We start from the raw sequence: 26978 nt of genomic DNA on the forward strand, positions 1-26978 counted from the left end.
AGCCTCATGTCCTTCTGTAGGCATGGACACCTCCAGCCAGATGTTGAGGAGGAGAACCTTCAAGGAAAGAAGTGACTGGCCTTTGGACCAAGAGCAAGGGCTCGTTTCTTCAGAGCAGTCACTTGGGGGCTGTTGTAGAGGATGACTCAGCAAACCCCAGGTTCCACTGTGTGTGATTCCCAGCAGAGGACTGAGGTAACCTGGGGCTTACCCTGTAGAAGGGACACAGCAAGCTGTGGTGGGATTCTGGGAACATGAGGAACAGGAGTGGCTGAGGCCTCAGAGCCAGGCCCTGTGAGGATCCCTCCCCAGCACAGCCAGTCCCAGTCAGAATGCCCACGCTTTTCTGAATAGAGACTGGGCAGCAAGTATGGGGAGCCCTTTACCCACTAATGTGCCTCACGGTTTTTCCCCTTTGCTCTGCTGCATGTGACCTGCTTGGCCACTCTTTGGGAAGCCCACCATGCAGAGGTCCTGGGTAGTTTCCAGTTAAAGAAGATGCCCAGCCCCTCATGGCTCTCTGTCCACTCCAAGTGCCACAGCACTCTCTGATCCATCATTGAAGTGTGACTACACCTCTATCCAGAATTTTTTGAGGTCCTGGGACCTGTACAACCTGAAGATTCTCAGGACCTTCCTGTCGCTCACCATGCCTGAATCAGAGGTGACCCTCCATGTCGTGACTCCTTACACAGCTGGAGAACTGAGATCCCAGTGAGTCTGAGCCCTCTGATGAGGGGGCCTGGGGTGGTGACTGAGGTGTGTGCAGAGGAATCTCCTGGTGCCAGTGGGATCTGGCATTTGGTCCCCAGCCAGACAAGCCTGACGTCCTGCAGCTGGTGGACCCTCGTCTGGGAAGATGTCCTGTTGTGGGGAGAGGGGCCGGGCTGTTCTCAGAAGCAGGGTTCTAGTGTGAATTGGGAAAGGCCCAGGGAAAGGCAGTCCTGTTGGGGTGCTTCTCCTGCAGCTCTAGCATCACCTCAAGTGATAGAACGGCCTCCAGCAGCAGTGGCCCAGGTCACCTGCTTACACTTCAGACAGCATATCACCAAAGTCCCTGTGATGGAGGAAGGACAGCCCTCAAACCTGGAGGATGGCCCAACTCCAGCACCACCCACACAGGGAGAGACTGAGCCACCAGTGGCCACTGTGACCCTTCAGGAAGAGAAGGCAGCTCAGCTGATGCTAAGAACCCAGAGGACACTGGACATTGTCTTCCAGTTGGTATAGATGCCATCCAAGCTGCCATCCACCCTCTCAAACAGAACCACCTCTCTTGGCAGCAACATAAATTTCAGGCATACCATTTGTGTAATCATACATTTACGTAGGGTAATGATGTTTGATTTACAGACTGCATTTTGATTTATTATACACAAATGGGGTACATCACTTCATTTCTATGGTGTACATGATGTAGATTCATGACATTCGTGAAATCATAAAAGTACATAGGGTAATGATGTGTCTCATTCCACCATTTTTCATACCCCCTCCCTCTCATTTCCTTCTACATAATCTAAAGTTCCTCCATTCTTTCACTCCCCACACCCCACACCCCAAATATATATCATTCTCCATTTATCAGGGAAACCATTTGGTCTTTGGTTTTTTGGGATTGGCTTATTTCACTTAGTATGATATTCTCCAATTCCATCCATTAAGTGTGACTTGCAAGTGTCTTTTTCTGTCAGTTGAACTTTCACTGTTTTGACAATGTACTTAGACAAAATTGTTAACTTGAAGTCCAATTGATATATATTATTCTTTATCTTTGTGCTATTGATGTACTATCCTAGAAGGGTTTGCCTAATCCAAAGTCAAATTTTACTCCTCCATCTTCAAAGAAAATTACACTTTTAGCTCCAACACACACATAGGTCTATTTTGAGTTAGTTCTTGACTTCCTGCATTGTTTATACAACAACTGAATACTTTTAGGTTTATGTTTTAAAAAAAAAAATTTTTTAACTGCTTTGGTAGAAAAGGAGAAACACAGGGAACTCCTGTTTCAGAGGCTGTGATTCTGCCCATCAAGGGAAACAAAAGTCTTTTAAAGAGGTGATTCCAGGTGTGCCTGGTCCTACTTCATTTGTTAATTTGGGAGATAATCATTTCTTAGATCTGCTGCTGGTGCTATTGACAAGTTTGAATTTCTTCACTATGGTGGTGGGTGTGTGCTCAAGGACAGATAACTGGATGGGGAAGAAGAGTAATCTAATCCTGTCCCCCTACTCCAGTATAGGGAGGGGGTGAGGGAGAAGAGAAAAATATGTCCATTTTAAAATAAGCCTCAGGGCTGGGGTTGTGGCTCAGTGGTAGAGCACTTGTCTAGCATGTTAGGTACTGGGTTCAATTCTCAGCACTGCATATAAATAAGTGAACAAAATAAATGTTCATCAACAAATAAAACAAATTTAAAAAAAAAAAAAAAACAGCCTCAGTGGCAGAGCATCATTCTGGAGTTTTCAATCTTTTCACTTTAATTTATACTAAACTGAACTTTAGTTGTTCATGGTGGGTAGGTGTTACTATTTAAAAGGGCATCACTTTTAAATCATAGCAGTTCAAATAGAGCAACTTTCTAAAAAATTATATTGTCTGTAGAACATTATATTTTCTACTTTATACAAACTGATAGCCACAGAAATCACTTTTATTCCTGCCATCATAATAGTTGTGGCCAATTTGTTTCAAATTCATCTGCTTCAGAGTTTTAGAATTAAAAACAGCAGAATTTGTTGAAAATAGTGAATATTACTAAGCATTTGGTCACACCTAAGATATATTATTAGGAAATAGTCTGCCAATGGTTTTGATTCTACTATCAATTAATACAAAATACCAGATAACAAATTCCATAAAGATATATAAATGTGTGTATAAATGTGTGTATTTTTTTTGGGGGGGGGGGGTGCTACTTGAGATTGAACCCAGGGATGCTTAACCACTGAACAACAATCCCTAGCCCTTTTTAATATATTATTTAGGGACAAGGTCTCAAGTTCTGATGCTTGTTTTGAACTCAAAATCCTACTGACTCAGCCTCCTGAGCTGATATGATTATAGGCCTGAACAACCATGTCTGGGGAAGATATAGATATTAAGGATCATTTAACCTCAATTTTCAGGCTCTTTTTCATAAGATAAATTATATAAATATATGTCAGCAGACTGTCCTTTATTTCCACAACAGAGCTTAAACATCTCTTACAAACTATGCATCCCAAATTTTAATTTTCACCTCTGCTGCAACTCGAACAGCCAAGGGAATCATGTTCCTAGAAATCCTGGCTAACTTAGGGTTATCTGTACAAGTGCATTATCTGACTTTGAGAAGAATATTGAATTGGCTCATGAGTATGGCTCTCCAATTCTTTTTCATTGCTTTTAAAATGTGAGGCAAATTACACTGACAGTCAAATAACTCAGTGCAGGAAGGGAGAAATTTGCAAGCTGCACACACTTCCCATTCTACCAAGTATCATGGGAATCCTGAGGCTTTTTGTTGTTGTGTGTACCTTCCCCTGACAACCCTCTTTCCCCCCTTCCCTCCTCTCACCTGGTGCCTCCTGTACCCCTTACCTGCTCATGTAGTAGCTGGGGGCCAGGCTGCAACTCGGCCTTCAGCAGGCTGCAGGATCTTCTGTTACCAGCTTGGGGGATTAGGGGCTCCTCACCTGATGTCCTAGCTCCTTCCAGCCCCACATGTGTGGAAGTGGTGGATGTGCTGTTCCTGTGCACCCTCCATGGTATTAGTCTGTCCCAAGAAGTTGATCCCTTCTGCCTCCCAGGTTCTGAACCAATACAAATCCTTGTTGATTTCAGAAAAAACCTGATTTACAAAATTAAACCAGTTTGTTTAGTGTATTTGGTGTGGTTAGGAGGCAGAGCACTTGTCTAGAATGGGCAAGGCCCTGGGTTCAATACCCAGGGTAGGAAAAAGAAGGCAAAAAAAACTTGCAACTTTTAAAAAATAGTTGCTTGTGAAGAAAAAGGTTGAATGTTGTGCTTATTATCATAATAAACTAATGGATAAGCTACTGAATAAAACATTATGAGCACTCAGTATTATTTTCTTGTAATAAGAATATCAAAGACTTCGGCTGAGGTTGTAGCTCAGGGGTAGAGCATTTGCCTAGCATGTGCGAGGCACTGGGTTTGATCTTCAGCACCACATAAAAAAATAAAATGAAGGTATCCATCTACAATTTTAAAAATTTACACACAAAAAAGAATATCAAACATTCAATGACTATGGGTACACACAAAATATATCCACCGCAAATGCCTTTCTCCAGAGATAGAACCAATATCAATGCACACTGATTATCAAAGTCTTTTAAAATGTGTCAGTTCTTCCCATGTCTTTTTTCTGAGCTGATCAATTAACTGTGTCCTGCTCTGAAGTTTGGCTCATTTCCCTTGATTCACAAAGTGTAACTGAATTCCTTGGTCTGGCATTTACTGGCTTCCCGTTCTGAAACCAGCTAACTTGCCAGCACTCTCTCCCCATTACCTGCATCCCAACCTCCTAGGTTATTCTTTACCCAGCACACTTTCTACCTCCTCTTTTGCTCCTGTGTCTTCTCCCACAACTTGCTCATTTCTATGCATTCAGAGACCCCTCTTGCTAGTCCTGGTGGATTCAATCAAAAGGAGGAAGCAGGCCCAGTCCTTACCCTGAAGAGCCCTTAGTGTCCTTATCCTGAGAGCCCTTGAAAGAGGAAGCAAATCTTTCCTGGCAAATTGAGGAGGACTGTGAAGGAAAGGAATGGGGAGGGGCTCTGAGAGCCACAGTAGGGGTTTGGTCCAGTGTGGGCAGTGGAAGGTCTCCTTGAGGAATGTAATTTCTGTAAAAAAGAAACGTGGCAACTAGATTGGGGCAAAGGATGCCTCAGGCCAGCAAGGGCAGGAACTCTGTGTGTGTGTGTGTGTGTGTGTGTGAAGACCATTTGGAGGGACCTATGAAAACCAGGGAGACCTGATCTCAGGTGAGATAAGCAAGCCATGCCACTAGAATTCCTCTTCATCCAGGCAGGATACAAAAGCCAGTCATCGAATCTAAAACAATCAGACTAACTCTCCTCTGCCTTCCCAGGAATGGGACATATGGAAATTCTCTCTTCTGACTAAAAGGTTTGACTAAAAGGTCATAAAAAAAAGAAAGAAATGCTATGACTATGAGGCTGAGAAGAAAATGGAGAGAGAGGCCTTGTTGGGCTTCTCCCCTAGTCTATTTCTCTTAGCTCATAGCCTTTTGTCCAAATTAGTTTTACTTGAAAGAAAGAAAGGAAGAAAGAAAGAAAAGGACATTTTCAGCCCGGCTCGCATTCCAGGGTACTATATACATATAAAAATTCAGACTCTGCAAAGACACTCTTTACTTAATTCGCTTTTGTAACATTAATGCATATGCCACTCAAAATCCTAAATACAATCTCAAATGAATGTAAATCCTAAACAGCGAGTTCTTAATGGATTGGGAGAGCAAAACCTTTGAACTGCGATGAGGGGCAAAGAAAGCTGACCTTGTGCAGTGGCCGGACTTATCACAGCTGGCAATTCAACTCTAAGTGAAGTTTCAAAGTCAGGCTTTGATTGACGGCGGTGAGCCACGGGGACTGCAGAAGAATCGCGCCTGAGGACCCAGCAGTGCGCACACACTCCTCGCCCTAAATGCTGGCGCAGGAAATCACAGCATTTCTAGGCGAAGGGGCTGCGCTCAGCGACAGCGCAAGGGGTCTCCTCGGAGATTTCCTTTTCATAATAACGTTCATGTTGAAAGAACACGTGGAGGGTCACTCGGGAAGAGGTGGAGGACGCCGCGGAGACTGAGCGCTCTGCCTTGGATCCCTGACCCGTCCTTCTGTCCCACCCCAGGCCCCTCCAGGGTCCAGCGGGCCCCGGCGCCCCGCCCTGCGCTGGCCTGGGGTCTCGGGGACCCCAGCGCAGCGGCCCGTCCTGTGAGCCCCAAGGTCCCCGGGGACCTCACCCGCCCAGCCCGGGGCCCCACCTGGAGGGCGGGCGCCGCCTCAGGAAGCCCCAGGAGGCTGTCGCCGTCCCACAGATTGCCCAGGCGGGGCGGCGGGGCGCAAGCTTCCCGAGGCCCCGTGAACTTGGTGAGGGTACCTGGTCGCCCGCCCCCCGGCTCCCGAGGCAGCACGAGCTCGGTGCGGGTCCCTCAAGCCCTGGAGCGCGGCGCGAGCCCTGGGAAGGGCGGGAGAGAGGCGGCCCGGCTGCACGACTGCTCCGCCTGGAAGCCAGAGCTGCTGTGAAGAGCCGGTCTTTCAGGGGACCGTTAACTGCCACTCGTCTCTCTTTGCATATTCATGAGCTCGAGCTCCGCCCCCGCCCTGGAAAGCGGCGAAAATACATTAGTCATGAGGAGGCTGATTTGATTATTCATGAGGAGGTGTAGGCCCCGCCCAGGAACCCCTGGCTGTTTATTCATGAGGAGGCGAAGGCCCCGCCCAGGAAGGCCTGGCTGTTTATTCATGAGAAGGCACAGGCCCCGCCCAGGAAGGCTGATCTGATTATTCATGAGCCCGCGGGCGGCGGTTTGGGCTGCAAGAGGCCGCGGAGTCGGTTGAAATGGAGGTTTCACCACTGAGGTGAGGGCTGTGTAGGGTCCAGGCCTCCGGAGAAAGGGCGCTTGGGCCTCGGTGGTCCCGAGCTCTTCATGTTGAATTCTTTTATCTTGAGACTTTTAGTTTAATTTTGAAGTTTTTCGCGGGGGTTCAACATTTTCTGAGGAGAAACAAGAAACCCCAGGCTGAGGAGACGGCAAGGGGGGAGGCTGTAGGTGACCCCCGACTTTCCAGAGCAAAAATTCCACACATTCCCAGAAGGAGCAGGAAATAGAAATGCGGTGGGACCCCCGCATCCCGCCGCCCAGCAGCTTTAAGACTCACTTTCCAGGTGCAGCAGGCGGGCCTGGGTGGGGACAGGCAGCTGTCATTAGCCGCCAGGCAGCCGCTGTGCACTGGGAGGAGGCGCCTGCGGAGCTTTGGGGTGTCCTTGACCTGGCCAGGCTCTCTGGCCATTGGTGTGTCCCCCATAACCAATGCCTGGTGCAGACCAAGGGATGGGCCAGGTGGACGCCAGTCCCCTGGGGTGGCCTGCGCTCCTCTCTCACCTTATGGAGCACGTGCCCTTTAATCTCCGTGGACCTCAGTCCTCCACTCAGGAGGGACAGCGGTGTCCTGCAACTCAAGATGGTCAATCACCAAAGTGTGTCAGGTGTGCAGAGCACGGACTGGCCCTGCTCACCTGGTGAGAAGGAAGGAAAGCTCCCTGTTGCCCTAAAGGGGTTTGAATCTCGTCGGGATGAGCCCGCACTCCCTCCCCCAGGGACTCTGAGGCCCTTGACCTGGGAACCATGTCCTGAGGCTTCTGATCCCCCAGGAAGCCTGGCTCAGGGCAGTTGCCCAGTGAAAGCTGACTGAGTAATAAAGTACGTGAACAGGGCATTTCAAGACCAAAAGAGCTTGAGCAAGGAGCAGCAGAGTTATTAGGGCCAAAGGGAACTTGTTAAACTGGAGAATAATAGTTTATCAAAGCAAGCTCTGTGTCAGGTCTAAGTCACTAGGTGACCTTTGGCAAACTAGATTCCCTCACTGAGTTTCACTTTCCTTTTTTTTTTTTTTTATGGCTTTATATTTTACATTTAAATCCATGTTCCATTTTGAAATAATGTACTTGTACATGGTGTGAGTTTTGGGGTGAGGTTTCCTTCCTCCCTCCTTTCCTTCCTTCCTTTCTCCCACCCCCTTGCTGCCTGGGACATCCTCTTGTTCTAACACTCTTTGTTGAAAAGACTGTCCTTTCTTCACTAAATTCATTTTCCTCTTCTTTAAAATGAAGGGGGCTGGGGAGATAGCTCAGTTGGTAGAGTGCTTGCCTCGCAAGTACAAGACCCTGGGTTCAATCCCCAGCACAGCAAAAAAAAAAAAAAAAAATGTCATTTAAAATGAAGGGATTGATTAATAGTCGAGGAAAATCTCTGCTCCCTTCCAGCTTTATGAATCTCTTCAGCCCATTTCTCCTGACACGCACTCCCTTTGAGCAAGGCTATCCTTCATATCATAAACATGTAAAGAAGGTCATCTAGCTGAAACTCAGAATTCATCTATTGGATATTGTTCAACTGGTAGGAGATTCTCCTGTAAAATCTATGGTTTTGGAAGTTTGGTGAAAATGTCTAGCAATTCTTAGTATAAAAAAAGAAGAAATTAGGGTATCAAATATGACTTTTTAGGAGAAAACTAATAAACTGGGTTTCACTTCACTTGAAATATGGGGGGAATGTAGTTTGGGTCTCAATTTAAAAAGCAACTGTTTAATCTTCATTTTGGCTTCACACACAGAATGGGTAAAATAGTACTTGTGCCACCATTTAAAACAGTATTTGAGATGCAGGTCAAGAGGTAAGCCCGGAGTCAATTTTTTTTTCCCCAAAGCAACACAGAAATCTTGACTCTCAAGAAGATCATTAATCCTTGTCCCAGAGACAGCATATCAAACAAGAGTCAGTGACACAGATGCCCTGTGAAGTTTCAGATGTTTATGGACCCAGTATGTAAACAAATACATAAGCAAAAGACATCTTAGAGTTCTGCTCCTAAAGTTCATAGTTGTGAAACCTCTTTTTGATTTTTAGATAATGAATCAGAACAAGGTGATACAACCCACATCAGAGCTATGCTCTGAGAGTGTGTGAACTCTAGAGTCATACTTCCTGGGGCTGTCAGCTTGTAAGTTTTCAAAATTAAGCAGGGCTTGTACTTTAGTAGATGACCTCCACAAAACACCTGCTGAAATGGGGAAACAACATTTGCAAAAAAATATTAGAGGTTGAAAGGGGCCTGGTTATTTTGAGAAATTGATTTGGGTCTTTTTCTTGAAGTAAGCTCATCCTACATTGTGTAAATTCAGTGCAATTAGCATATTGTGGTCCACAAGGCATGATGGTGCACACCTGCAATCTCAGCAACTCAGGAAACAGATATGGGAGAATCAAAAGTTTGAGGCCAGTCTCAGCTGAGCAACTTAGTGAGACTCTCAGCAAAATAGCAAGACCTCATCTCTGGGGACAAAGAGGAAGGGGCAGGAGATGAGGCCACAGGGCCAGATAAGAGCAAGATTCCAACACTTCTAATGTGTACACTAGAATACTTGAATTGTATTCTGTACGGACACTGAGAGTGATTTAAAACTTATATCTTTGAAAGTTAATTCTAATGGCAATATGGAAGACAGAGTGAATGGAAAGAATTGTTAGGAAGATCAGGGGCCCCTGAAGTCCTAAAGGGGAGAAGTGAGTATATCCTAAATGAAAAAAGTAGCAGTGAGAAGAACAAGGAGAAGACAGATGTGAGGGATCTTTTAGAGAGAATTATTAACATGTAATGTTTGGCAATGGAGTACAAAGGAGGGATGGGGGCCAAAGATGAAGCTGCTTCTAGGCTGGCTGATTGGAACGAATGCTGATTCTCTTGTCTAAGAATAAAACTTGGGATCTGGTCTTAGCCAGTTATGGTAGAGATCAACTGAGCTTGAAGGATTTACAAAGTGAACTAGAAAGCATCTCTCCAGAAACTAGAAATGCAGACATGGGATGCACAATAGAAATAGGAATTAAACCTCTCTGTAGAGTTTGTAGCTGAAGCTATGGGAATAGATGAGATTATCCAAAAAGAGAGCTAAGAAAAGTGCAAAGGACAGTAGGTGTAATCCTAGAGACGACCAATATTTACCTGGCAGAATAAATAGAAGAAATAAGAGATTGAGTTAGGTATGCAGGGATAGGCAAAACCCAAATTACTGTTTTGAGACTGGGATTGCAACTCAGTGGTAGCAGGCTTGCCTCCCATGCACAAGGCCCTCAGTGTGATACCCAGTACTGCTAAAACAATGACAATAAAACAAAATAGTGTTGTGGCACATAGAAGGAGAAGAAAGGAGAGTGTGAGATCCATCACTTCAATGCTGAAAAGAAGCGACACATTCTTGTGGAATGAGAAGAAGCAATTATAGGATGCACTTGGTGACTATGGAGAGAACAGTGTATAATGGAGGCAGGGGGTGGGAGGAAGAACAAGATTGCAGTAAGATCTGAGAAATGGATGAGAAGGAAGGAGAGAATACACTTATAGTTAAACTCCAGTTTTGCCTCAAATGTATGGGTCATTGTAAAACAAATCATTGTATTCTCGAATTACCTGGGTAACGGTTTTTCCTTCTCTGCCTTGCAGATGAATATTAAAAAAAAAAAATAGTACAGGGAACCGAACCTAGTGCCTTGTATATGCTAAGCAAGTACTCTGACACTGAGCTGTATCACCAGCCCATGTGAAAATCCAATTGATTGCAGTATTCAGAGTTCTGTTTCCTTTTATTAATTATGAAGGTATCAAATTTCAAGCTGTGAAAAACTTTACATCCTAAGTGTGATAATGGCATAGTAGACTGACTATATTTAAGAATGCTAATATTTCTCTCCTTTGTTTATTTCCAGGGAAGAGTTTTTCCATCTCAAATCACTAATGAGCATGAAAATAATGGTGAGGAAATGTTCTGTTACTTCTGGCTCATGTATAACATATCTATTTTTTTTAAAGTAGTGACTTTCTGAAGCTTTAGTAATAAATATTAATGGAGTGAACCCACCCAGATGTCATAATCTTTAAAATTATAGTTACACTGACTTAAAGTCATTATACTAGAAAGTAACATTTCCGCATACACCCTTAATGAATATCTGCTGGAAACACAAGCAAAATCTCTAACAGAATAGAAAATACATGCAGTACCTCCAAAATGCATAGTCTAAGATCACCATGAGAATACATCATCTAAACAGCAGAAGAATCTAAATATAATTAGTGCATAAAAGAGTCTATTTTCTTTTATATTTTATAAATATATTTTTTAGTTGTAGGTGGACAGAATACCTTTATTTTATTTTTATGTGGTGCTGAGGATCAAACCCAGGGCCGCTCATGTGCTAGATGAGCATGCTACCACTGATCCACAACCCAGCCAGAGCCTATTTTTTAACAATTATTAAACTGTTATCAAAATTTAACTACAAAAATAACTTTACAAATGACTTATATATATATCTGTTATGAACCTCATAAATATGATAGCAGTTATTTATCAATATAGTACTGAATATCTAAGGACATAAAATTATAATGAACACAATAAAACTTTCAGTATTATATTTTAGTTTTAGATTCCAACACCCCTTGAATGTTATTTAACTACTTTGAAGAGGATTTTAGGTAGCTTTAAATCTTTTAAAAATATTTATTATTTATTATTTGTAAGAAAAAAAAGTTGTAAGTTTTGGAGTTCCACACAGTTGACCTTATGAAGCAAACAAAAATTCCTGGACCAAGAGGGCAAAGCTGTCCTGCACACATATATGCTAGTCGATTAGGAGATATATAACTAATCTACAACTGTATTCCCAAAGGATGGTCTGAAGACTTCAGTGGGTCAGTATGTATTTATCAATCTCAAAAGGACATTATCATTTAGGTTAAAAGTTAATTTTTAAAGAAAGAAATAGCAATTTAGATGTAATTTAATAATATTTCCCTAGAGAAATTAGTAAATGTTTTGTCCTCAAGATTTATCTATTTTACATATTCCCAAACTTTTAAAGATATTTAGAGAAGTACACTCAAAAAAGTATTAAGTTATTGAAACTTGTTTTTTTTAATTGAAACTTATTTGATGAAGGTATTTTTGCATAGTTTATGACACTAACATAAAACGATACTATAGCACTTGACTAAGGAGTACTGAGCACCTCATAACACTTAAAATTAAGTTCAGAAGCAGTATAATTAGAAATGAAAGAAAGTGGGGATGGAAATATAGCTCAGTGGTAGGGTGCCTGCCTAGCATGCATGAGGCCCTGGGTTCAGTCCTCAGGAAGTGAACACACACACACACACACACACACACACACACACGCACACAATTGAAGAAAGTAGTAAATGATTCGAGGTAACCTATAATGCCACTGAATGAGATAAACACAAAAATAGTTTAGTCCACAAGAGTTTAAAAGTTCAAATTTTAAAAACTATGTGGATGAAATTGTATGTCTGGAAATTGCTTTAAGAATGATACAGTGGTAGAAAATAGATGGGGGCAGAAATGAAATGAGACTGGCCTTATTTTCTTGATGGTTAAAGCTGGGTGACAGGTTCATGGGAGTTCACTATGAAATGTCTCATATGGTTAATTTTTTTAAATAAAAAGTTATAATGAAAATTAAAAGTGAAAAATCCTGCTTCTATCTCTGAAGCTATATAATAACATTTTTAAAATAAAGCTTACAAAGAGTTAAGAACAAAAATAACCACATTAATCATATTACCAAAAATTTCAGTCCAAATGAAAATAAAGCTCTTCTTTTGGTATATTACTTAATAAATTAATGAGATTTAGGAATAAAATTTCAATTTTAAGAAGAGAACAAGCATCTACTACTGCAGTCATCAGTCAGCCTGACAGATTGGATCACTGTTCCATGCGTTCCCACGTTCTTGTTTTTTTAATATATGCTTTCCAGTTATTTTGCTCCATATTCTACAGCAAAGTGGTAACAACCAGAAAAATATTGGCAAAACCCTTTTATTAAAATATTTTGTAGTTGTAGATGGACACAATGCATTTATTTTATTTATTTTTTTCATAGTGCTGAGTATTGAACCCAGTGCCTCATTTGTGCTAGGCAAGCACTCTACCACTGAGCCACAACCCTAGACCAGCAAAACCCTTTTTATTATTATTTTTTTTTAAATAAAGTACTGAGGAAGGAATGAAAAATAGTGTAAGCCTCAAAAACACAAGATATTCATTGTCTTTTTTTGCCATGGGGTGGGGGACTCTCCAATTTAAACACTTGGGAGTTTCAGATTTGAATACAATTTTTTTCTAATATTCTTTGTCTCTAATTTATGAAACACATTTCTTTGCTGGGTATTTTGACAAATATACTCTTCACTAACTGACAACACTTATTAGGGTCAAATGAGTTGAGCTGACAACTCTTTTAAGGTTTTAGTAATGAACCATGTTACTTAGGACACTCACCTACATGCTGGGATTAATCATCTCACAAGCCAAAGCCACATACTTTCAAATTTGGACACTTTACACTGTAATCCAGCACACAGATGTATATATGCATATTACCGAAATAGTTTTTTTAAGTCTTTTTTTTTTTTCTTTTTGTGGTGCTGGGGATTGAACCCAGGGCCTCCTGCATGATAAGCAACTGCTCTACCGCCAAGCTACATCCTCAGGCTTTTTTTTTTTTTTTTTTTTTGAAATAGGGTCTTGCTGAGGTTGGTCTGAAACTTGCCATCCTCCTGTCTCAGCCTCCCCAGTAACTGGAATTATAGGCATGAGTCATGGATCCCTGACTCAATTTTTAGTCTTAATGTTAGTTTTACCCTCATATTTTCTACTTGGTTTCATTTTCAGAATCCCTAAGTTGATTTCAAACTACCCAGTTTGGAAAATCCTGGATTATACCATCTTTGAGCTCTCTTCTTTCTATTTCTGACAGTCTTCTAAAATTCTGTAATCAAGTATTTTTATAAGAAAAAATTTCAAGATTATAATACTTTAACATAATTAAAAGTTTAAATTGACCTGCTAAACTTTGTATTCAGAGGTCTGTTAAATATCTCCATGGCTAATCTGTAATTTCACTAGCTAAAGAAGCTGTATCTTTAAATCAAAGTGACTCCCATCGGACTCCCAAGAACAGAGTCAGTTATATAAAGACCAATTCCACATAAGTAATGTCAAATGCTAAGTACTAACAAAATAGAAATTTAGAAACTTTAGGTACAAAAGTTAGAAAGTTTGAGGTGACGTGTTAACTCTATTGTGTTAATCATTTCTCAGTGTACATACACATCAAATCATCATATTGTACACCTTAAATGTACAATTTTTATCAATTACACTTTTTTAATTTTATTTTAAAAAATTATTTTATTATAAACAAATGGGGTACATCTTGTTTCTCTGTTTGTACATGAAATAGAGGCATACCATTTGTGTAACATACATTTACATAGGGTAATGGAGTTTGATTCATTCTGTTGCTTTTCCCTTCCCCCACCCCTCCCACCCCTCTTTTCCCTCTATACAGTCCCTCCTTCCTCCATTCTTGCCTCCCTCCCATCCCCCATTGTGTATTATCATCCGCTTATCAGTGAGATCATTCCTCCTTTGGATTTTTGAGATTGGCTGGTCTCACTTAACATGATATTCTCCAATTTCATCCATTTGCCTGCAAATGCCATCATTTTATTATTATTTATGGCTGAGTAATATTCCATTATAACTTTTACGAATGTAAGATAGGTCGTTCCCCCATTTTGCCCAGTGAAAACTTGTTCTAAGGTTTCTGTTCTTATGCTGTAGAATAACTTCCGAAGGCAAATTCTCTGTCTGCTATTTCAAAGTTGTTTTCCACCCATAAGATCCTTTTTCATTTTTGAATGATGCCAATAATCCTAATAGTTCTCTTAGGTCAAATGATTTCTCTCGTCAGTACCAACACGTATTGTGGCATTTGCTTACTAAGAGTTAAAATGGTGCGTGGAGGACATAGGGGTCAACTCCATTCCACAACATGAGTGTACTTTTGGGACAATACAGAAACCTTCTTCACCCAGTCCTATAAAAAATGAGCTCGCTGGTCATTTGCCCTCCACGACACTCAGGGGGAGTCTGGTAACTGGGCCTTTTCCTTTCTAAGGTTGTGGGTTCAAACTTCCCCACCACACCAGGTCCCTGGGATGAAGTGTGCAACCCAGCGCGACGCGCACTTTAATAAAAATCCTAAAAGCAGCAATGCCACTGCTTCCCTGCACTCACGTTAGAACCAACGACACAGAACAATCTCCTGGAAGTGCAAACCCAGCAGCTCGCCACGCGCATGGACTCCACACTGGAATCTCTTTTAAATTCTCCCCTCCTAAGACTGAGCAGAAGGGCGGTGGGGAGGGGGAAGAGAAGGTTGTGCTGCATGGATTCATTCTCCCAGGGAGGAAAAACGGAGCCATTTCCCAGGAACTGGGGTCGCGGGGAGGGGGCGGATCCCCCCTCCCTCAGTTCCTTCCCGCCCGGCGCCTCCAAGCACAGTGGACCCCGGCTGGTGCCTGGCTCTTCATTCCAGGCTGACCCCTCTTCTCTTCTCTCTGCGCACAGTGGGTCTGAAGCTCCTGTTGGTGGCGAATGAATGAAGCAGAGAGTCACGCTCCAGGCTTCCCCCGGCCCCCGGCCCCCGGCTCTGGGGCAGCCCAGAGGCAGCGGTGGAGGGGGCTGAAGAGGCGACGGGCACCCGCCCGAGCTGAGGTGAGACGCTAACAGGGTGCTGAAGACAGGGAGCGGGGCTGGAAGCTGTGGGGGAGCCGCCGCTCCAGCGCCCCCATCTCTGCTCTCATGCTCAGCGCCGCCTTCGCCACGCGCAGCCTCACATTCCCGGTGCCCGCTGCTGCCTCCTGACACCTGCATCACCACCTGCCTCCACCGGGTCCTGCTCCCGCTGGGCAGAGCAATGCCAGCCTTGGAGGCCTGAAGCCACCGCCCCCTCTGCCTCCACCCGCCTGCGTGCAGAGCGGAGGGCGCTCTTCTCCAATCAGCAGCACAGGCGCCAGGTGAGCAGGCAGCACAGCAGGCTGCAGGGTCCAGGTATGGCTTATCTCAGGGGCCTTTTCCAGAGAGCTCTTATGGAGGATGCCATTTGGCTAGCAAAATTTAATTCAATGGCAACAGCCATCGTAGCCCTTTTCTCTACTGAGCAGGAATAAACCTGTCATTCTCAGAGCCTACGAAATACAATTCATGAGGCTGTTCTTCAAAACCAATTTGGTAATCCATGTTCCACTTTAATTTTGCTATGGTTAGTGATTTTACTGATAGGAATGAGTAGATTCTAGAGAAAGGCCAAATGAAAAAATAACTTGGGTAAGTCTGGTAATTATTATTACTATTTGTCATCATCATCCTTGTTATACTTTAGTACTGGGGATTGAACCCAGATGCACTTAAACACTGGGCCACATCACCAGTCCGTCCTTGTTTTACTTTGAGACAGAGTCTCACTAAGGTGCTTAGGGCCTTGCTAAATTGCTAAGACTGACTTTGAACTTGGGAGCCTCCTGCTTCAGCCTCCCAAGCCACTGAGATTACAAGCATGTGCTGCCATACCAAGCCTAAATCTAGTAATTCTAAGATATTTCTTTAAAAGTAATAGTTAGAACAAAAATATTAAGAAAATTAAAAAGCAATAGAACAAAATCTCTTTGCTGAAGATTCACTCTAGTTTGTGTCTCAAATGAATTTGTTCATTGAGAAAGTTTAAGGAACAAAGTAGTAAAATTTTCTCCCTATTAACATGTGTAAGTATACTGGGGGAGGCAAGCCCACTTGTTGATTAGCATGAATATTTAGACAACTATTATTCTAATACATTCTGTCTTTTTCTCATTTTCCAGGTCCTCTACTCACTCATTTTGTTTCTTGTGCCCTGAAAAAGGTATCATTTTATTCCTTTATATTGTAAGCTCTTCCTTGATCCTCTCTTTCTCTTGTATTAAAAAAATATACCTGCATCTCCATCAGTTTTTCAAAATATTAATGTCTTTTTCCAGTTTAATTTGTTTTTAATACTGGGGATTGAACTCGGGGGTGCTTAACCACTGAGCCATACCCCCAGCCCTATTTTATTTTATTTAGAGACAGGGTTTCAGCGAGTTGCTAAATTGCTGAGGCTGCCTTTGAGCTCATGATCCTCCTGTCTCAGTCTCTTGAGCTGCAGGGATTACAGGCATGCATCACCATGCCTGACTAATGTCTAATTAAAAAAAAAAAACTGGACAGTGAATCTTGTTGATCCATCAATAAAATGAGAACTGTCTTTAAGAAACAAATATAGAGAGCCCCAAGTTTCATTGTTTAGATGCTGCTTTTCAAAATGTGATTTAAAATTTTTCAATCTGTCTTTAATGACATACCTTAGCCTTATTTCAATTTTCTTGAGCAGTACTTGAGATGAAATGCACTGTGCTATAAACACATAAGCATGAGAATGTGTTTATATATAGCATATAGTTGCAGTTTCCCCTTTTGTTTTGAACACAGAATTGTGAAAGTCACCTTTCGAGTAATTTAGTACTTACTGTATGCCAGTCAGTATCCTGGCATGGGGGTAAACCCACTCCTCCGGCTTTATTTTTTGATAGTTCTAATGGCAGTTTCATCTCCTTCTTAATGTTTGTACTTAGAGTAACTCACCTTATAAAGGTGCTCAATGCTGCTCTGCCATTTTCCTTCTGATAATCTCTAAATGTTATGCCAACATGGAGTAATTTTCACATCCCTTAAGAGAGGAAGAGGTGATATCTATTTTAGGGTAGGAAGACAATAGAAAAGATGAGTGACTCATACTAAGTCATAACATAAGTCAGCAGTTGATTTTGGACTGATCTAAATCAAACTCTTTGCAAGACTTTTTGGTACATTATAATTATGGGGAGTATTGGATTCATTATACTATATTCATACATGCACATGACATAATTGGATTACTCTAATTACCCAGTACCTTCCATTTTCATCCCCTCTTCTCTCCCAATCTGTTTGCTTTAGCCTACTGCTCTCTCTTCTATTATTGTTTTTATTTTAGTTAGTGCATTATAGTTAAACACACACACACACACAGAGCTCAGTGTAATATGTTCATACATGGACATAGCATAATTTGGTAGATTTTGTACCCAATACTTCCTTACGTCCTCCTCTCCTCCCTCCATCTGGATCCTTATCATCTCTTCTATTGGTCTTTTTCTATTTGCCTGAGACTCCTTTGTTCTTATTCCCCAACTTGAGAGCTTCCACATTCAACCATTTATTTTCTGAGTCTGGCTTATTTCACTTAGCAGGAAAATCAATACTCTTTCAATATGATTTTTTTTCATCTTTTATATACTTGGATTTATTATCAAATATTAATTTCCTTCTGAAATCCATGGATGTAGGGGACAAAAGAAACTTGAGAATAATTCATAAATTTTATCTTTTTTCTTTTTGTTCAGGGACAGGGAGAAATAAGAGAGAAAAGAAATTGAGATATATGTTTTAAATTGGTCAATGGAGATTGTCTCAATACTGCTTCTTAATTATTTTGAAGGAAAGAAGTAAGGCTAATCGATTTTGCAATGAATTCAGTTGTGCTACATTTTATACTGCTAAACTGTCATCAAAATTTGGACTAAAAATTATCAACATAGAATTTTTAAAATAGATATTTAGAAATTAAAAACATTTAATAGGCCATACAACTAAATGAATTATATAAATGAAACAAAAAAATGCTCTCTTCAGCTTGGACATTTTCAGTACTAGTCACTAGACAAATATAGACTGTGTTTCTGTTTTTATTTGTACTGCATATTATCTCATGGTAAATAATCAAAATACCACAAATAAGAACAGTTTTTGTAATCTCTGAATTACCCATAAGATTTTATTCATTTCCTTGAAAGCATTTATTTCTTAAAATAATTTCATAGAACTTTGTAGCAATTATTCAATATTATTTTAAGAAATAATATTTGTTTTTGAAAAGAAAATAGACTTGTGCCAGAACAGAGCTTGTGCCAGCTGAAAATAATGCCTTAGGCCTGAGAATGGGCTGTCTGTCCCTTCCTCTGCTCTGAGTCAGCCCCAGCAAGCAAGGCTCCTCGGGAGCTTCCTAATGCACTGACAGGAGCCATCCTATTAAGGATGACCTCTACTCCAAACATGGCTTTCTAGACTTCAGATGCCTCTTTCAGCTGGAAGGCATCGACTGGATTGGATATATGTATGTAACTGTGGTCATTCATGCCTGAAGAACCCTTGACCATAATATTATGTGTAATGAGAAGTATAAACCTGAAAAAATAAAGATTTTATTTTATGAAAACAAATCTCAAGGGTCTGAGGATGTAGCTCAGTGGTAAAGTGCTTGCCTGGCATGCACCAGGCCCTGGGTTCAATCCCCAACACCACAGAAACAAAATCTTAAGGTGACAAGCCTTTCATTGGATTTTACAGTGCATTATATGTTTCTTCTCTTCATTGAACAGTTACTATTAACATTTATTCAACACTGACCTGGGAGAATGAGGGAAACAGATGAGGGCAAGAGGATTTCTGATTGAGAATTTATATTTCAGAAAAATTTCAGATGATGCTCTGACAGCTGGTTTAGGGCCAGGCTTCAGAAAGCACTAATGTGAAATGTTTAGAAAAATGCCTGGCACATAAATGTTGAGCATTCATGCCTTCATTCTTTATCAGTTGGCTTTTTAATCTGTACCAGACACTGTGCCTAGGCACTGGGTGAGATAAAAATGAGTTGTATTCCTCCTTGAGAGGAAGATCACAGTTTACCAGAAAGAATTCCTTCTTGAAAGAAAACACATACAGCAGTATTCCATGTCCTAAAATAGTGCAATATACAAAGAGTATCTTAACTGACTTGATGAATTAATTTTACTACCTGTCTGACGGAGTCAAATTGACTATTTTAGGAGGATCAAATGCTAAAAGCTTAGATCACTTAGACTTTTTTATAGGGGGTACTAGGGATTGAACCCAGGGCCCACAGAGCCACATCCCCAGCCCTTTTTTGTATTTTATTTGGACAGGATCTCACTGAGTTGCTTAGTGCCTCCCTTTGCTGAGGCTGGCCTCAAACTTGAGATCCTTCCGCCTCAGCCTCCAGAGCTGCTAGGATTATAGGTGTGTGGCTTAGATTCTTAAATAATATTTACATTGTTTTCAGTGGTTGAAAAAACTTTTCTCAGGTGATTTTTTTCCATAGTAGGAAATAAAATTTTAAAAGTAGTTTAAGTAAAGTCATTTTGAGATCTTAGAAAAAAGATGCCTTATTGAAAAAAATGACTTATTGCCTTATTGAAAAAAATGACTATTTCCAGTTATGAAATTTGGGATGATGTTTACATTGCTTTCTTTGTACTTTATGTTATGCTTGAGTTCTTTAAAATTAGCATATACATGTACTTTTATATTATTATCTAAGGGAGACTAAATTATGTAGAGCTACCTAACCTAGCTCCTTATCCCATTCAGAAACTTCCACCATTCCAATTCCTTTTCCCCACTACATGCTTTCAGAAATTGAGTCTGATCATATCATTCTTTTGCCTAAAAAAATTTTAAGGACTTTTAAAATAAAGGTGTGAGTCCTTTACATGAGCTGCAAAGCTGATATGATTCTTATCCGCCTTCCTTCCAAAGCATGACTCTCATTCCCATGTTCAAGCAATAAGAAGATTCTATAAGGTGCTGTTTTATCTTTGTACATCTTCCTTCTTTTGCCTGGAACATCCTGTTCTCAACCCATACACTTTGCCTATGTAAACTCCAATTTATCCCACACGTCTCTGCTTCCATATTTACTTCTCTGGAAGGTTTCTGACATCCCCTTTTCCCCAGCCTAGATTGTCCTTCTGTTTAGTGTTCTTAAGGCACTCCATTCTTTACAGTCATTAGCAAAATTGTAAAGATGTAGCTCTCTTTACTATTTTTACTTTAAGGTTGGTGTCCCATGCTAGTCTGCATGTATTTTGAGATCAGGGTTCATGTGTATTTTTTCATATATAAATTGAACGAAGTACAAAAATAACACAAGAGTTTTTTGAGTTTTCACTGTAAGGCTGTAAAAATCAATTTTATGCAATAATCACCACAGTCACAAGGTGGCACTAAAGTCTTAGTCTGTTACAATAAAATTAGTGCTAAAATTTTCTGATATGTATTCTAGATTTTTTAAATCATATAAGTTTCATAATTATTTCTATGTCTATGTATTAATTACTCTCGAAATCACAAGGTATCACTTTAAAGTAGTTTACATGTACAGAGGCAAGGGTTTTACAGATACCAGATTTTTACCCTAGTAGAATAGTTTTATAGTGACACTTTTAGACATATTTGTGGTATATTCAATTTTTTTTAGCAATAATGAATTCTTTTGTATATTTTCTTGCCTCCAGACTTGAATATTACCTCCTGAGAGTAGGGATAGTTTTCTTCTTTTTGTATCTCCTCACCCCCCAACCCCAATAGACTCCTGTGTATGTTATAGGTACTACTTGAATAAATAATTAGTATTAGTATTTCTTTTCTAAACATCTGCATAATACATTTTTCCTATCCAAAATCTTTGGAAACTCTCTGAAATAATATTTTGGTCAGCCCCAGTTAAAATGAACAATGATAGCTGGATACAGTGACCCATGCTTGCAATCTCCATGACTCTGATGGCTGAGGCAGGAGGATTGCAAGTTCAAAGTCAGCCTCAGCAACTTAGGCCCTAAACCACTTAATGAGCCTCTGTCTCAAAATAAAAAATGGGCTGCAGACTTGGCTCAGTGGCCAAGAACACCTGGGTTCAATCCTCAGTACCAAAACAAAAACAAAAACAAAACAACAGAAAACAAACAAAAATAACAAAACAAAATCAAAAACCAAAACAAAACAAGAAAAAATTGATATGGATGTAAATACATACTGACAATGTTTCTTTTTTCTCGAAGATTCACACTCACGTGGAAGTACTTGTAGAGATAATACATTTAAAAGTCTAAACATTTGTCTGTATTGACCTTTGGCAAATGAAATATTTAAACAGCATTCTCCCTTTTTCTCCCTTTCTTTATCCATCTTATGACATTCTGGAATTAAAAAATATAATCTATCAGAAGCTTCAATAAAATGTTAGAAATGATATAGTTCTTTGGTATATTATAGACATGGAAAAACATACAGGATATATTATCTGCTTCATCTATTTCTTCTTGGGACACCTGTATTTCTTTTTCTCAAATTACTTTTTGCGAAGTTACTCAATGTTGTTTGTTTTGAAGTTTTGTTGACTTTTTTGAAGTTTCCTATACTCTGCTTGTAAACGTTTGGCACTTCTGTTATATTCACAGGATCAATTTTTTTGTTTTGTCTTTTCTATTATTAAATTTAATTTGTCTGCACTCTGATATTCATTAATTAAATTAATTAATTCATTCATTTTTTTACATCTGCTAAGGTTGGGGTTAATTTATTCCATTTCTTTTTTCTGGTTGAGAAGGTATGAAGTAAGGCTACTGATTTTAGATGATGATCCTTTTTCACTATGGGGGTTCACAGCTATAAATTTCCCTCTAAGCATTATTTCCACTGTGTTCTCTTAGTTTTGATAAGTTGTGTTTCCCCTTTTATTATTCTCAAATTATCTTGTCTTTCTAGTCATCCTTTTGACCTAATGGTTGTTTAAGGATATAGTTTCTTTTCCACATGTATTTTATATATTTTAATATCATTGAATTAAGTTCAGTTCTTTAAAGAGAACAAAGGTTTTCTTTGGTTCATCTTACATTATTTCTGTTTTGTAAATCATATATGTATTTCCACACTTTAAAAATGTTTTTATTAGCGTGTACTTATTATACATAATAGTGGGCTTCATTTTGACATACATGCATGAAATACAATTTGCTCCATCTCAGTCCCTAGTACTTCCTCTTTTCCTCCCCTTATCCTTCCTCTTCCCCTTCCCTTTTCCTACTCTACTCATCTTCATTTTACTTATTTTTTTTTAATTGGTACTTGCTAAACATACATAAAGGTGAAACTCACTGTGATCTATTCAAATATGTACATAGCATAATTTGGTCAATTTCATGTCTCAGTTCCTCTATCTTTCACCTTGCACAAAAGTCAATTCAAAGAGGATGAAAAAATAGAAATTAGACCAGAAACTTTACAACTCCTACAAATAAAAAAAAGTTTCAACACTCCAACATATTTATTTATAAAGTAGGTATTTAGTGAGTCAAAATGTTGTTATAAGCCATAAAGCTAAATAAGTTGTGGAAACAAAATTGTCCAAGAAATACCATGTTTAACAGTTTTGGTATGCAGTCACTTAGATGAAAATAGATTGTATTTCTATTTTTGTAGATCTCAGTATAAAACTTTTTCAAGAAGAAAAAATGTCCTGAGTTACTGCTTATTATCAAGTGGTAAGTAATTAAAATTCCATTAAAGTTAAGCAACATTTGTTATGATGGTTATAATTATCCATAAGATTTTATTTGGCAGGATTATTTCCTTGAAACCATTTTTCCTTTTTAAAACAAAATTTCCTAGAAAATTGTAGCAATAATTTTAAGACAATAATTTAGTTTTGTTTTTGAAAAAAAATGGACTCCTGTAAAGAAAAAATCAAGATTTGATTTTCACAAAAATCATGTCAGTAGATTAAACAAAATAGAAGAGAAAAAGAAGATGTATTTCCATGTCTAATAATTGCTTCCCTATTATTTGAAAAGTTGTAGAAGCATAAAATGTTGAAAGATTTAAAAGGTCATTAAATGGTAAATGTAAAATGTCAATTAATTTAATACACTTCAAAGCAAAACTTATAAATGAATTCCGTATTTGGAAATACTTTTGACACATGTGGTCCAAATTGAAATCAAACATTCATTTCTTAATGGCACTCAAGGTTCTTTTGATGCTTTGGAAAAGAGATATATAAGAATATTTTTAATTAACTTATTATAATTATCAACACATAATTATGTAAATTAAAGAGCTTCAGTGTGTCATTTCCATACTTACATGTGTCATGCTTTTTAAGTCGATACATTACAATTACACATATTACTGGAATTCATTTTGCTATATTTGTTCATGCATATTGACCAGTCATGTTCCCCTGTATATTACCTTTCCCTCCCTTCTTTCTTCCTCATGATCCAATTGTTCTACTCTAATGATCTCCCTTCTATTGTTATTGTTAGTGTTTCAAAGGACCATGGTAATTATATGTAAAAATGTGATCCATTGTGGTATAATCATGCATACGCATAGCATAATTTGGTAGATTTCAAAACCCAGTATTTCTCCATGAACCCCTCCCTGATTTCAATCCCATCATCTACTGGCCTATTCTCTATTCTCTCAAGATTCACTGCTACTTTAAAATAATCTCATATAGATAGATAGATAGATAGATAGATAGATAGATAGATAGATAATCTTCACATATTATAATAATTGACTTTTGACTTTCTGAGATTGACTTATTTCACTTAGCATTCATTTAGCAGTCTCATTCATTTATCAACAAATGACATAATTTCATTCTCCTTTGTGCCTGAGTACAACTCCATTTTGTATATATGCTGATTTTTTTATTCCTTCATCTATTGAGAGGCAACTAGGCTGGTTCTATTACTTGGCTATTGTGTGTATCACTATAGTGGTGTGTCTGTATCGCTATAGTGAGCTGACTTTTGTTCTCTGTGATAAATATCGAGATGTGGGATATCTCTCACACAGTGGTGCCATTGCTACACTTTTGAAGAATTTACATATTGCTTTCCAAATTGAGTGTACTAGTTTGCAGCCCTACCAACAATGTATAAGTGTACCTTTCCCCTGTATCCTTGCCAGCAATTTTTGTTATCTGTATTCCCGATGACTGTCATTCTAACTAGAATAGGATGAATTTTCAGTGTACTTTTGATTTGTATTTTTCTGATTATGATTTTGAACATTTTTCTTCACATATTTGTTGGCCATTTGTATTTCCTCTTTTGAGAAACATCTGTTTAGGACCTTTGCCCATTTATTGACTGAATTTTTTTCTAGTTTTTATTTTTAAGGTTGGTATTCTTTCTTTCTTTTTTTGAGGTAATTTTTGAGTACTTTATAATTTAAGGATATTAATCTTTGTTGTCAGAGTACCTGGCAAAGATTTTCTTCTATACTGTTAGCTTTCTCTTCATGCATTTGTTTTCTTTGTTTTTTAACGTGATGCTTTCCCACTTACTGACTCTTAGTTTTATTTCTGGAACTTAATGTAGGGGTCTTCTTAAGAAAGTCAGTCCCTATGTGAATATATCATAGTGTGGACCCTATGTTTTCTTCTTGCAGTTGCAAATCTTCTGGTCTAATTTCTTGACCTTTGATCTACATTGAGATTACTTTTGTGCAGGGTGAAATATAGGGATGTGGTTTCATTCTCCTACATATGGATATCCAGAACCATTTGTTAAAAAGTCAGTCTTCTTCAACATATGCTTTTGGCATATTTGTCAAGTAGCAGATGACTGTGTCTATGTGGGTTTGTCTCTGTCTTCTATTCTAGTGCATTGCTCTTCATGTCTGCTTTGATACTGTGAGAAACATGCTTACCTGTTCAAACCCAAGGAATGGACTAAGAGACACAAGAAAGAGCAAAAAGCAAGGATTTACTTTAATGACGATCTTGCAAGATCCAGTGCCTGGTACCCAGTTAGGGTACAATCAACGTTTTATCCCGTAAAGTGCAAAGTCCTTCCCAAATTCCTAATTGGCTGAGTACTATGGGGTGCATAATCTTCCCCTATGTCACCTAGGTTTTATTGTTTTCTATTGGGTTATTTAAGGAAATATACCTTTAGTTGTCCCCACATCCCTTTGTTTTCTTGTGGTGGGAAAGTCCTCTGGTGGGTCCAGTGCCATTAGGCACATACAGTTTATCTCTGTTGGTCAAATCAACCCCTTCCTTCTCACCTCCTATTTGTAAAGGGACTATGAATTTTTATTCTCCTGCCACCATCAAAGGATGAGGACGCTACTATCTGGATGCCTTACCTGCAGCTGCCACCTCCAGATTTCTCAGTAGTCTCTGCCAGAAATGCCACATCTAGACTCCAGACTGTCTCCTCCACAATGGCTAACACCAAGGCTGGACTGCCCATCATCGCTACCTGCCATCATAGCTTGAGGCCAAGTATCCATGCTGCCCCAGATACAATTGAACTCCCCAAACTACCTTAGTACACCAAGGCTTGCTGGGCAACACCTTCCCCACAGGTGGATGTCCCTGCTGCAGGTCCTGACACTGCCCCTCATTGCTGGGCACCTCCAATGTGGAGCACTGCTGTGGAACCCTGCTGTGGAGCTGAGGATGGCTGCTATACCCTTTCACTTCTGCAACCAGACTTCTTTCACAGCTACCGGCTGCCTCTGCAGGTGCCACTTACACCTCCAGGCTGGGGTGGGTGGAGGTTGTCCCCTTCCATGTGTGCTGCCTGTTTATTCCTGCCAGGGGATTAATTCATTGATTGGTTTAAGGCTTTCTTAACCAAATCATTTCACCTCTAAACCTTCTTGCATTGTCTCTCTCACCCAAGAGCTTCTGGGGGACACCTAGTAACTAAAACATAGCACATCTTCATCAAATAGCTTGGCAAGATCTTATTGATAACTTGTTAAAGCTTCTATATCAACACTTGCTGCTTCACCTTGCACTTTTATTTTATGGAGATGGCCTCTTGCCTTAAACATTATGAACCAATCTCTGGTACCTTCAGATTTCTTCTGGAGCTTTCTCACTTCTCTTGGTATCTGAGCAATCTAAAGTTATGACCTTATCTGGATTTGGCTTTGGATTAAGGAAGTGTGGCTTGTTTCATCTTTTCTACAGATCTATGAAAACTTTTTTCACATCAGCAATATGGTGGTGTTGCTTTCTTATAATTCACATACCTTAGAGAAGCACTTTAATTTCCTTTATGAACATTTATTTTGCATTCTCAGTGTGACAAACGAGTGCAAGAGACACAGCTTTTTATTTAGAGTACAAACATGAGACTCTTCCTTTTATTTAAAAAGTACAGGCTATTACCGAGCTATTGATTGGTCTAACTTCAGCATTATGTCTTAGGCAATAAGAGAATGGTGGGATATGATCTGTGGAGCAATAAAAACCTGCATATTAGGTTTGCTCTCTGATGTGGACAGGGTGTGTTCTGCCACATGACAGTTAACATAGTTAACATCACAGGTCTCAATAAGAGATATGAAGG

General features: G+C 39.7%; 1 long non-coding RNA gene across 1 annotated transcript; it reads left to right on the plus strand.

Moving 5' to 3' along the window:
* The first annotated feature begins 6508 nt into the window (after positions 1–6508).
* LOC124991049 (uncharacterized) lies at positions 6509–25561 on the plus strand. The gene is made up of 7 exons (XR_007109866.1): positions 6509–6614; positions 10520–10565; positions 15256–15402; positions 15498–15704; positions 16545–16585; positions 23077–23138; positions 25274–25561. It is a non-coding gene; the product is annotated as an uncharacterized LOC124991049 (long non-coding RNA).
* Positions 25562–26978: the final 1417 nt, after the last annotated feature.

The sequence above is a fragment of the Sciurus carolinensis genome, chromosome 8 (genome assembly GCF_902686445.1).
Source record: "Sciurus carolinensis chromosome 8, mSciCar1.2, whole genome shotgun sequence".
Lineage (NCBI taxonomy): Eukaryota > Metazoa > Chordata > Mammalia > Rodentia > Sciuridae > Sciurus > Sciurus carolinensis.